Raw genomic sequence first — 12,000 nt, forward strand, 5'->3', positions numbered from 1 at the left:
TTCTATCCACCTACCCCACCCACTCCCACTGCAAATGCTGGATTTGTCTGATTCTATATTCAGGTCTTTCTTCTCTGTTGCAATAATCCTCAATAAAATATGGTTTTGCTGCTTTAACCAGAGTCAGTCTAGCTCTGGGTTTTCTTAAACAATCCTAATTAGCTTCAGGCTTTCATTTGAGAGATGAGTAGACAAGGATCAGTAGAATCTGGATGTCTTGATTCCTGACTCAGTTCTTTCCTTTTACACCAGGCTGAGAACAATGGGAGCCGCTGTCAATAATGGGGGGATGGAAGTCAGCAAGGGGAGGGGGCATAAGGACAGAAGGCAATAGATGGGTGTGAGCAACATTCTTACAAAACAGAAGAAGAAAATCAAAGGGGCCCATGTGACTGCAGGGCTTCCCAGGTGACTCAGTGATAAAGAATCTGCCTGCCAAGCAGGAGACGCAGGTTCGATCCCTGGGCTAGGAAGATCCCCTGCAGGAGGAAATGGGAACCCATTTCAGTATTCTTGCTAGAGAATCCCATGGACAGAGGAGCCTGGCAGGCTATACAGTTCATGGGGTTGCAAAGAGTCAGACACAGCTGAGCAACTAAACAAAAAACAATATCTGACTGCAGGATGTCAGAGGCATTTCCTTCGTGTCTAGGGGAATGCAGACAAGGAGAAGGAGACTCCTTTCTCATGAGTTGAGGACAGGGGAGAGGACGCTCGGTGGGCCAGGAGGACCACCCCACTTTTGCTCCAAAGGGGCATGACTTACTGAGATACCCTACTTATGGAAATGGGCATTTTGTAAACTTCTGTTTCTTAAATCGATGGTAATCTAAACTTAAAGTCTTAACATTTGGGTCTTTCTCTGGAGTTTTTGCTAATCAATCTGTGAACTGCCTGGAACTGTTAAGAAACATAGCAAAGTTGCAGTGATCCGAAGATTTCCTTGTGCACCCTCTGCCCAGCCGCATCACGTCCACATTTCCCTCCATTGTCATGAATGCAAAGGAAGTCTTTATCCGAACGACTGTTCAACAGACATGGCTGCATGTACACGTATGTGTGAGGCATCCAATGGGGATTTTAATATCCCTGAAGAAAATTAACCGTATTGATGAAAGTGAAAGTCACTCAGTCATGTCCGACTCTTTGCGAGTCCATGGAATTCTCTAGGCCAGAATACTGGAGTAGGTAGTCGTTTCTTTCTCCAAGGGATCTTCCCAACCCAGGGATCTCTCCTGCATTGTGGGCAGATTCTTCACTAGCTGAGCCACCAGAGAGGCCCAAGAATACTGGAGTAGGTAGCCTATCCCTTCTCCAGGGGATCTTCCCAACCCAGGAATCGAACTGGGATCTCCTACATTGCAGGCAGATTCTTTATCAGCTGAGCTACAAGGAAAACCATATTGATAGATAATTGCTAAGTCTGATCCTAGGTCCTATACCTTTTCTCTTTAAAATAGTTGAGACCAGAGGAACCAAACTTTTGGAGGACAATTTTGCAACAAGTACCAGAGGCCATCAGATATGTTCTTATCCTTCAGTCCAGCAACTCTGCTTCTAGGAATTCATCCTAGAGAAATACCAGAGCTGTGCAGAAAAACTTATGCAAAAGGTTGCTTATTGTGATATTACTTATCATATGAAAAATTAGGAACAATTTAAATGTCGGTTAAGAGCTGAATGGTTAAATAAATTATGGTAAGGCAGTATTATAAAATAGCATGCTGTTGTATAAACAGATAGCCAGTGGGAAGCTGCTATATAGTGCAGGGAGCTCAACTCAGTGCTCTGTGATGACCTAGAGGGGTGGGATGGCGGGGTATGGGAGGGAGGTCCAAGAGGAAGGGGATATGTGTCTACAAATACCTGATTGACTTTGTTGGACAGCAAAAACTAACACAACATTGTAAAAACAACTATACCCCTAATAAAATAAACAAACAAATAGATGGGTTTATAGCAGCAAATTTTAAAAAAAATAGAATAAAATAGCATGCTGCCATTCAAGTCATTTGTAGAATATTCAGTGTCATGTAAGTATTTATAATTTATTAGGGGGAAACGCAGGTTGTAAAACATTACACTGTATTATTCTAAGTTTATATGATATGTTATGCTGCTGCTGCTGCTGCTGCTAAGTCGCTTCAGTCGTGTCCGACTCTGTGCGACCCCATAGACGGCAGCCCACCAGGCTCCCCCGTCCCCGGGATTCTCCGGGCAAGAACACTGGAGTGGGTTGCCATTTCCTTCTCCAATGATATGTTACAAAATATATATATTTAGAAAAGATCTGTGATGTAGCTACAATCTAGACCTCTCTACTTCTGAAGATCTAGCGATCATGGGTTCAGTAGCCCCTCAGCATGTCCATGCATATGGAAGTTCAGAGCCTTCCCTGAGATTCCTATGATTCCCAAGGAGAAGGATGAGGGAGAAGACACTTATGTTATCATGGCTACACCCAGTTGACCAAGATGTGAAACTCAGCCCTGTCTTTGTGCAGAGTGTAATTATACACAGACACCCACACACAGAGACAGGCACTCAATAGCCCAGCCCATTGGGGAGGGTGGAAGGAGTGGGGAGGAGGGCTGGAGGACAGAAAGGAGGGCTTTCTACTTCAGCTTATGTCTGCTTAATTGCTCAGTCATCTTTGACTCTTTGAAACCCTTTGGACTGTAGCCTGTCAGGCTCCTAAGTCCATGGGATTTTCCAGGGAAGAATACTGGACTGGCTTGCCATTTCCTTCTTCAGGGGATCTTCCTGACCCAGGGATTGAATCTGATCTACTGTGTCTCCTGCATTACAGGCAGATTCTTTACCTGCTGAGCCATTGGGGAAGCCCCATTTCAGCTTGAAAATCACCTTAAATTGGACCTTTGAACTCTACCAATATATCCATCTTATTCAAATTCAGTATATCCAAACAAACAAACATGTAAATTTTAAAAATATGAAGTCTTTACAGTAGCACAACCCTGCTTATTTAACTTCTATGCAGAGTACATCATGAGAAATGCTGGGCTGGATGAAGCACAAACTGGAATCAAGATTGATGGGAGAAATATCAATAACCTCAGATATGCAGATGACACCACCATTAGGGCAGAAAGTGAAGAACTAAAGAGCTTCTTGATGAAAGTAAAGAGGAGAGTGAAAAAGTTGGCTTAAAGCTCAACATTCAGAAAACTAAGATCATGACATCTGGTCCCATCACTTCATGGCAAATAGATGGGGAAACAGTGGCTAACTTTATTTTTCTGGGCCCCAAAATCACTGCAGATGGTGACTGCAGCCATGAAATTAAAAGACGCTAACTCCTTGGAAGAAAAGTTATGACCAACCTAGACAGCATAGTAAAAAGCAGAGACGTCACTTTGCCAACAAAGGTCTGTCTAGTCAAGGCTATGGTTTTTCCAGTAGTCATGTATGGATGTGAGAGTTGGACTATAAAGAAAGCTGAGCACTGAGGAAGTGATGCTTTTGAACTGTGGTGTTGGAGAAGGCACTTGAGAGTCCCTCAGACTGCAAGGAGATCGAAGCAGTCCATCCTAAAGGAGATAAGTCCTTGGTGTTCATTGGAAGGATTGATGTTGAAGCTGAAACTCCAATACTTTGGCCACCTGATGCAAAGAGCTGACTCATTGGAAAAGACCCTGATTCCGGGAAAGATTGAAGACAGGCAGAGAAGGGGATGACAGAGGATGAGGTGGTTGGATGGCATCACTAATTCAATGGACATGAGTTTGGGTAGACTCCAGGAGTTGGTGATGGACAGGGAGGTCTGGTGTGCTACAATCCATGGGGTCCCAGAGTTGGACACAACTGAGTGACTGAACTGAACAGTAGCGCAGGGTAGTGAGGGGGGAATCAGGAAAGCGATGGTCTGATGTATGTAAATCCAGGCCTGTCAAGTGCCCTGGGTGGCAGTTTCTATGGCTATTGTTGTATAGACAACCCTTGATCAATTATAATTAATGCTTTGCACATTTAGGACAATAGCAAAAAAAAAAAAGAAAGAAAGAAAACAGGTAACAAAGCTCTCAGAACCCATTTCCCACATAATGTCCCAATAGAAAGGATGGAAAGCTCTGGGAGTTCCCTGGTGGTCCAGTTGTTAGAACTCCATGCTTCCACTGCATGGAGTGGCCTGGGTCTGATCCCTGGTAGGAGAGCTAATATCCCACAAGATGCACAGCACCACCAAAAAAAAAAGAATGGGAAGGATTACATTCAAAAATATTAATCAAAATAAAATTCTGGTCTAAACAAACTAATGAAAGAGATTTGACACCAATATGCCTGTTAGGAAAGAAAAGGCTAACAGCGCTTCTTTATGACATGTACGTTAAGTATCAAAACACCACATATACTTTAAGAAAATAAAATCAGAGGATCTGATAGGGGCTTGAAATCCCATTGTTTAATCCTGACTTGTGTTTCAGCATTTTCTTATCTATCAATTTTTCCTTGACAAGAAAAAGAGCTTGAAAGGCAGCCCCTCCCATTCACGTAGTCTGCCTGCATCAGCCTGGGATGCCCTACAAAACACTGTAGACTAGGGGGTTAAACAGCAGACTTCTTTTCCTACAGTTCTGGAGGCTGGAAGTTGGAGATCAGCAGGCCAGCATGGCCAGCTATCTAGCAGACAGCCACCTTCTCACTGTCTCCACACACAGCAGACAGACAGCTCTGGCCTCTTTCTTTCAAGGGCAGAGATCCCACCATGAGGCTCCTCCCTCGTGACCTCATGTGAACCTAAGCATCTTTGCAGTTCCCCATTTCCCAATACCACCCCACTGGGAGTTGGGGCTTCAACATAGGAATTTCCAGAGGGTGCAATTCATTCCATAACACAACCCCCAGTCCTTCTTTACTTGGAGGTCCATGATGTCAATATCATATCCATAGTCTGTGATCATAGGGCCCCTCATTCAGGGAAGCAGGTGCTATGTTTTGCCTTGTCTCTCTGACCAGGTGCAACCTTTGGATTTGATTTATTAACTCTCTGGCTTTTCCCACTAAATCATTTCTTACATTTCTTTCTTGTCATCCACATTCAGTCAAAATGATGATCAGTGAGACAGAATTCAGAAGGGGCTCCATCATCTATCAAATAGTTTCAGTTCAATTCAGTCGCTCAGTCGTGTCCGACTTTTTGCAACCCCACAGACTGCAGCACGCCAGGCCTCCGTGTCCATCACCAACACCCGGAGCTTGCTCAAACTCATGTCCATCAAGTCAGTGATACCATCCAACCATCTCATCCTCTGTCGTCCCCTTCTCCTCCCACCTTTAATCTTTCCCAGCATCAGGGTCTTTTCCAAGGAGTCAGTTCTTCACATCAGGTGGCCAAAGGAATGGAGTTTCAGCATCAGTCCTTCCAATGAATATTCAGGACTGATTTCCTTTAGGATTGACTGATTTGATCTCCTTGCAGTCCAAGGGACTCCCAAGAATCTTCTCCAACACCACAGTTCAAAAGCATCAATTCTTTGGCACTCAGCTTTCTTTATCAAATAGTTTAGAAACCCTGAATTATGGGTACAGAGAACAGACTTGTGGTTGCCAAGGGGTAGTGGTGGTGGGATGAACTGGGAGTTTGGGATTAGCAGATGCAAACTATTATTTAGAGAATGGATAATAATAATAATAATAACAGGGTCCTACTGTGTAACACAGAAAACTATATTCAATATCCTATGAGAAGCCATAATGAAAAAGAATATTTTTAAAAATGAACACGTGCATATCAATTCAGTTGCTCAGTCGTGTCCAGGTCTTTGCAACCCCATAGACTGCAGCACGCCAGTTTTCCTTGGCCATCACCAACTCCTGGAGGTTGCTCAAACTCATGTCCATCGAGTCCGTGTTGCCATCCAACCATCTCATCCTCTGTCGTCCCCTTCTCCTCCTGTCTTCAATCTTTCCCAGCATCATGGTCTTTTCCAGCGATTATGGAATACATGTGCACATATATCTGAATCACTTTGCTCTATAGCAGAAATTAACACAACATTGTAAATCAACTATACTTGAATAAATATAAAATAGTTTAGAAAGGAATCCAAGAGTTCACGACGTTTTGCTTGGTTAAGGCGCCCCCACGTGTCTCTAGAGGGAACTAACATTTAAGGTCTGAAAAATCAGTTTGAATCATAATCCATAATATTTTTTTTACTTTACTTAGACTGAAACATCATGGAGGCATATACACAGATGATCAGAACACAGATCGTGCCCTCAAGAGACTCGTGGTTCATAAAGAAAATCAGACATACAGAAACCTGAAAAACAGAGGTAAAAAGTGACAAATGTTTCCAATGCAGAGAGCACAGGTTCAATCCCTGGTCAGAAAACAAGGATCCCACACGCTGGCCAAAAAGAAGCAAGGAGCCTCTCAAAGCCTTCAAAGAGACACGAAAGCTTTGAGTCTGTGCAGGAATAAAGGGAAGAAGTGTGATCGAGTGAGGGCAGAGGATGAGTTTGGATTGGGGCCTCTCAACTTTGGGGAGATGTCCAGAGAGGAGTGAGAAGTGAGGCCGGAAGCTGTGGGTTCACGATAGACTGTGATTCTCTAACCTCTGACGAAACTGTCTCACTTGGAGCATGGGAGGATGCCGCTACATGGGAGGGTGAGGCAGACGGGGTATAGGGTGCAGGAGGACCAGTCAGGGTATCACTGTGGGCAGGGTGAGGGGTTTGAGAAGAGAAAGCTGCCCAAGGCAGCTCTGCCTAAAAGTGAAATACAGATGCACGTTAAGTTACCAAAAATCACTCTCACCTACTTTGAAATAGAATTACATTGTGGCCTATAAAAATAACCACAGCTCAAAATGGATTAAAGACTTGAACATAAGACCTGAAACCATAAAACTCCTAAAAGAAAATGCAGTCAGTAAGCTTCCTGACCTCAGTCTTGGCAAACAATTAGGGGGATTTAACACCAAAAACCTCAGAGAAGGCAGTGGCACCCCACTCAAGTACTCTTGCCTGAAAAATCCCACGGACGGAGGAGCCTGGTAGGCTGCAGTCCATAAGGTCACTAAGAGTCGGACACGACTGAGCGACTTCACTTTCACTTTTCCATGCTTTGGAGAAGGAAATGGCAACCCACTCCAGTGTTTTTGCCTGGAGGAGCCCAGGGACGGAGGAACCTGGTGGGCTGCTGTCTATGGGGTCGCACAGAGTTGGACACGACTGAAGCAACTTAGCAGCAGCAGCAACACCAAAAGCAAAAGCAAGGAAAGCAAAAATAAACAAGTGGGACTATGTCAAACTTGAAAACTTCTGCATAGCAAATGAAATGGTCAACAAAGTGAAAAGGCAACCTACTGAATGAGAGAGAAGATGTGCAAACCATATATCTGATAAAGGGATCCAAAATATAAAAGTCATACAACTCAACAGCAAAACAAAGACCAAAGAAGACACACAGATGGCCAGCATCTACACAAGAAGATGCTCAACATCACTAAACCATCAGGGAAATGCAAGTCAAAACCACAGCTTCACACTTGTTAGAAAGGCTATTATCAAAAAGACAAGAAATAACGAATTTTGGCAAGAATGTGGAGGAAAAGGAATGCTCGTGCACTGCCGGTGACAATATAAATTGGTGCAACCACTATGGAAAACAGAATGGTATCCCCTCAAAAAATTAAAAATAGAATTACCATATGATCCAGCAATTGCATTTGGGGTATTTATCCAAAAGAAATGAAAGTACTAAATCTGAAAGATACCTGCACCCCTTACGTGCATTTCAGGCATTACTCACAATAGCCCAAACATGGAGACAACCTAAGTGTCCATCACGGATAAGTGGATGAAGACAATATGGTGCACACATGTAATGGAATATTACTTGGCCATAAAAGTAGGAAATCTTGCCATTCGCAACAACACGGAAGGAGCTTGAGGGCGTCCTGCTAAGTGAAATAAGTCAAACAGAAAAAGACAAGTGCTGTATGATCTCACTTACATTTGAAATCTTAAAAAACAAAAAATGAACTCACAAAGAGCAGATTGATGGTTACAGAGGCAGAGATTGAAGGGTGGGTGAAATGGGTGCAGGTGATCACACTGCACAAACGTCCAGTTATAAGCTAAATAAGTCATGGGGATGTAATCCGCAGCATGGTGAGTATAGTCAGCAATAATATATTATATATTTGAAAGTTGCTAAGAGAGTAAATCTTAAAGTTCTCATCACAAGAAAAGACTGTAACTATTTGTGGTGATCCTTTTGCAATATATACAAACACTGAACCATTATGTTGTACATTTAAAACGAATATAATGTTACATGTCAATTAAAAAAAGAGACCAAGAGCCTTAGAGCTGCTCAGCTCTGCACAGGGCTTACCATATGGATGGACGCAGACTCAGAAGGCTGCCAGATGGGGGGCTGGCTCACACCCATCCTCTTGAGATTTTTACTCTGTAAGGACGCAATCTCCCTGCAAAAACGCCAGAGGAATCAGCTACACCTGCTGGCCCTCCCACACCGTTTGTAAGCTCTGCAATCGCAGTGTTTTATTTCCGCATCTTCTGCTGTTCAATCGTGTGGCTTCATAGCCACGTTTCTTCTTTGGGGCTTTGATGCTTCATCTTTAAGGCTTAGTTCACACGCTCCCTTCTCCAGGAAACCTTCCTTAACAACCTCTCAAATGTACGTAGATCTTTCTATAGGCTCCTTCGTATTTGCATAAGTATCCACTGAAGTCTGTACTATTATCATATGCAAATTATTGTCTCTAGGTTCATGTCCCCCTAATTTATGAGCATGTGGACAACTGAACTAGAATCTTTTTGGTTTATGTCCTTATAACCTTGGCCTTTTACCTCAGTAAATTTTTGTTGAAAATAAATAAATAGCAGCCAAGCATTGAGTTGTGCCAGCTCATACTACACATATATGTACACGCATACATTACATGTGTATCATGGAAGGTGACAACCGCAAAGAGGTATAGGGCGGGCACTAGCCAGATGCCAGACAGGGGTCTAAGTTTTTCACACGTATTCACCCGCTTGCGATGTAGGTGGCGCTATTATCACCACTCAGTAGGTGGAGAAACAGAGGGGCTCAGGGAGATGCTCCACTTCCAGTCAAGCAAACCCGCCTCCATCCTCCCGCCCCTTAAACACTCGATTAAATCGCTGCTGCTGAAGCGATCTGGGATCATTCGGCAGCAGACCACTCTGCACCGCGTTATGTTCCATCTGACCGGAGGCTAACCTGTTGCGTGCCAGGATATCCACTGCTCTTCCTTTCTTTTTAAAGTACTGACTCCTCTTAACCTCCTCTGCTGTTGCAGGACTAATTATTGGGAGGTGCGACGCAGTTGCAGAAGGTGGGAAGGACAGGAACCAGTGGTTCCCGCCCCTGCAATGCTGTGTTCAGGGACCGGAACAGTGTTGAGCTGAGTGGCTCTTTCTGTTGCGCCATTTAACGGAGCAAACATTCAACGTGCCCCTCCTAAGTGAATCTTAGCCATCCAAAAGGTCTCTGTCAAGTCGACTAATAGAACCCTTTAACTTGGCAAGCTCACTCAAAACATCATCCATACATCCTCTTCGTACGTTTGTACCACTTTTCCATAACTTTTACCTGAAATTACTGAGTTCATTGGGTTAAGGCATCAGAGCAAACTCAAGAATTTGTACTAAATTAAATGGGGATAAAGGAAGCTCATTTCATCCATGCTCTCCATCCCACTTCGTTTCTAAATTTAATTTTCACCCAGCTTGGGGCATGGATCTCTATGAAGAAGTTTTAGGTTTGCAAAAGGCATTTGGATAATGACTGGTGGATTATAAATAAAATATTAACTAGAGCTGGGGCACTGAAAACCATCTGCAGCTGTGTGAAATGATGAACGTCTGAAATATGTCTGGTTTGCGGGTGCTTGATCCTCCCATGACTTTTTTGGGGGGCGGGGGGAGGATGAACAAATTGGGGGAGAATGAGGGAGAAAAGCTAGAGCAGGGCATCAGTCAGGTGCCAGAGGAATCTCCGCTGAAACTAAGCCCCAGATCTTTCACGTTGTACTCTGAACCGTGTCAGTTCATGCCTATCTTCGAAGGGCCTGAAATCAATAAAATAAAAGAAGTTCAAAAACTGCTCCTTAGGCAGCTGAAAATCTGCCCTTCACTTTTCTTTCCCTGTACCCTGAGGAGTTCTAAATCTTCCCTCATTCCAACATCAAGCCAGAGACACCAGGCTCCCCAGAACTGTCTTTTATTCTGTATTATTTCTGCGACGTTCTGCCAAGCATCGGTGGGTCTTTAAAGGGACTGTAAAAAGGTAGCGAAGACACATCCGTTCGGCAAAGACATGTAGCACAGGCACGGCGCACATAAATCAAAGCCAGAAAGAAGCCCGCTAGCAGCCTGGAAATCAAATTGTGTCAGGGAGAAGGCCCGGGTGGAAAAATAGATTAGAAGGGCACTGAACAAGAGAGAAGAAAGACAGGCAGCCCCTACTAAAATTAATGAGAGGCAGAGGAGGCCCAGAGAAACAGCCTGACAGAAAAGATTCTTGCACTGCTTAAGGATGGACGAGCATTTCAGCAAGTGATACTGGCTCCTGCATGAATAACACAATGGCTGTCCAGCGCCACTTCCCCAAAACCAGGGCTAGAGGCTCCAAAAGACATGAGGGGAGGAAGGAGACATGAAAGGGATGGGAGAGCAGGCACAGGAATTTAGATGAGCACGGAGACCTCCCTCACAGCCCATCCTTCAGGTGACCTCCAGCTCCCAGTCCCAACTTTGTGACTGCTCTGCTGAGTGCGAGCAGGGCTGCAAAACCTCTGAACTAGGTTAATGGTACCTGTCTCATAAGTGATCTTGAGATGTCATAGGTAAAGGACCAAGTGCACGCACTGGCTAGGAATCAGGGCTTTGTATAGAGCGACTGTTGTTAAATTAAATTTTTTTCTTGATATATATTTTTTATTGAAGTATAGTTGAGTTACTGTGTTTAAACAAATTTTCTTTCTTTCTTTCTTTTTTTTTTTTACAGTTCTCAAAGTCTTTTTCCCACTTCTCCTCCAGGAGGCTTCCTTTTTCAAGGATCCCACAGAAAGCCAGTTACCATCTTCCAGTTTTTCCTACAAGTCCTACTTGCCCTATCCTTGCCCTCAAACCTAGGGGATCTTAATCTGGTCTCAAATTGGAGACTTGTTTTGATTCATCAGTGGCCTCCCAAATCAACCAATATCATGCCTGTTCTTTCCGACTTCCAAGGGCTGGGCTTTTACAAATCAAAAGCCAAGAATTGCCCTTGTGTGTCTGAGTTCTACCTGAATGGAACAAGGACCAAAGAAATGAAGTAAGGTTGCTGTTGGTAGAGATCTCAATTGATACTTCAAAATATTATTCTGTACAGAAGCATTCTGAGCAATCATGAAGCTGAGAATTAAAGGGAGCCTCACTGGACTTCACTTTCACTTTTCACTTTCATGCATTGGAGAAGAAAATGACAACCCACTCCAGTGTTCTTGCCTGGAGAATCCCAGGGACGGGGGAGCCTGGTGGGCTGCCATCTGTGGGGTCGCAGAGAGTCGGACACCACTGAAGCAACTTAGCAGCAGCACTCAAAGGAATCCAGCCTGTCTCTGTGAAAGTTCAGTGGCCCTACTTGAGGATGTCTTTGCATAATTGTGATCCTTGCAAAATTTCAGTGTGAAAGCTCCTTATGTGTGTGTTGCTGGGGGTGGGGGTGGGGGCGCGGTAAGGGGAGGGGTCGTTCTACAGACTAGGGAGGAATCTTGAGGGCCAGACCTTCCCTTCCAAGGGTCATGCAAATCTCCAGACCCTGTGAATTCAGTGAATACAGTTCAGTTCAGTTTAGTTCAGTCGCTCAGTCGTGTCCGACTCTTTGCCACCCCAGGAATTGCAGCACGCCAGGCCTCCCTGTCCATCACCAACTCCCGGAGTTCACCCAGACTCACGTCCATCGAGTCAGTGATGCTATCCAGGCATCTCATC

This window comes from Ovis canadensis, chromosome 13, assembly GCF_042477335.2.
Source record: "Ovis canadensis isolate MfBH-ARS-UI-01 breed Bighorn chromosome 13, ARS-UI_OviCan_v2, whole genome shotgun sequence".
In the NCBI taxonomy this organism is placed as follows: domain Eukaryota; kingdom Metazoa; phylum Chordata; class Mammalia; order Artiodactyla; family Bovidae; genus Ovis; species Ovis canadensis.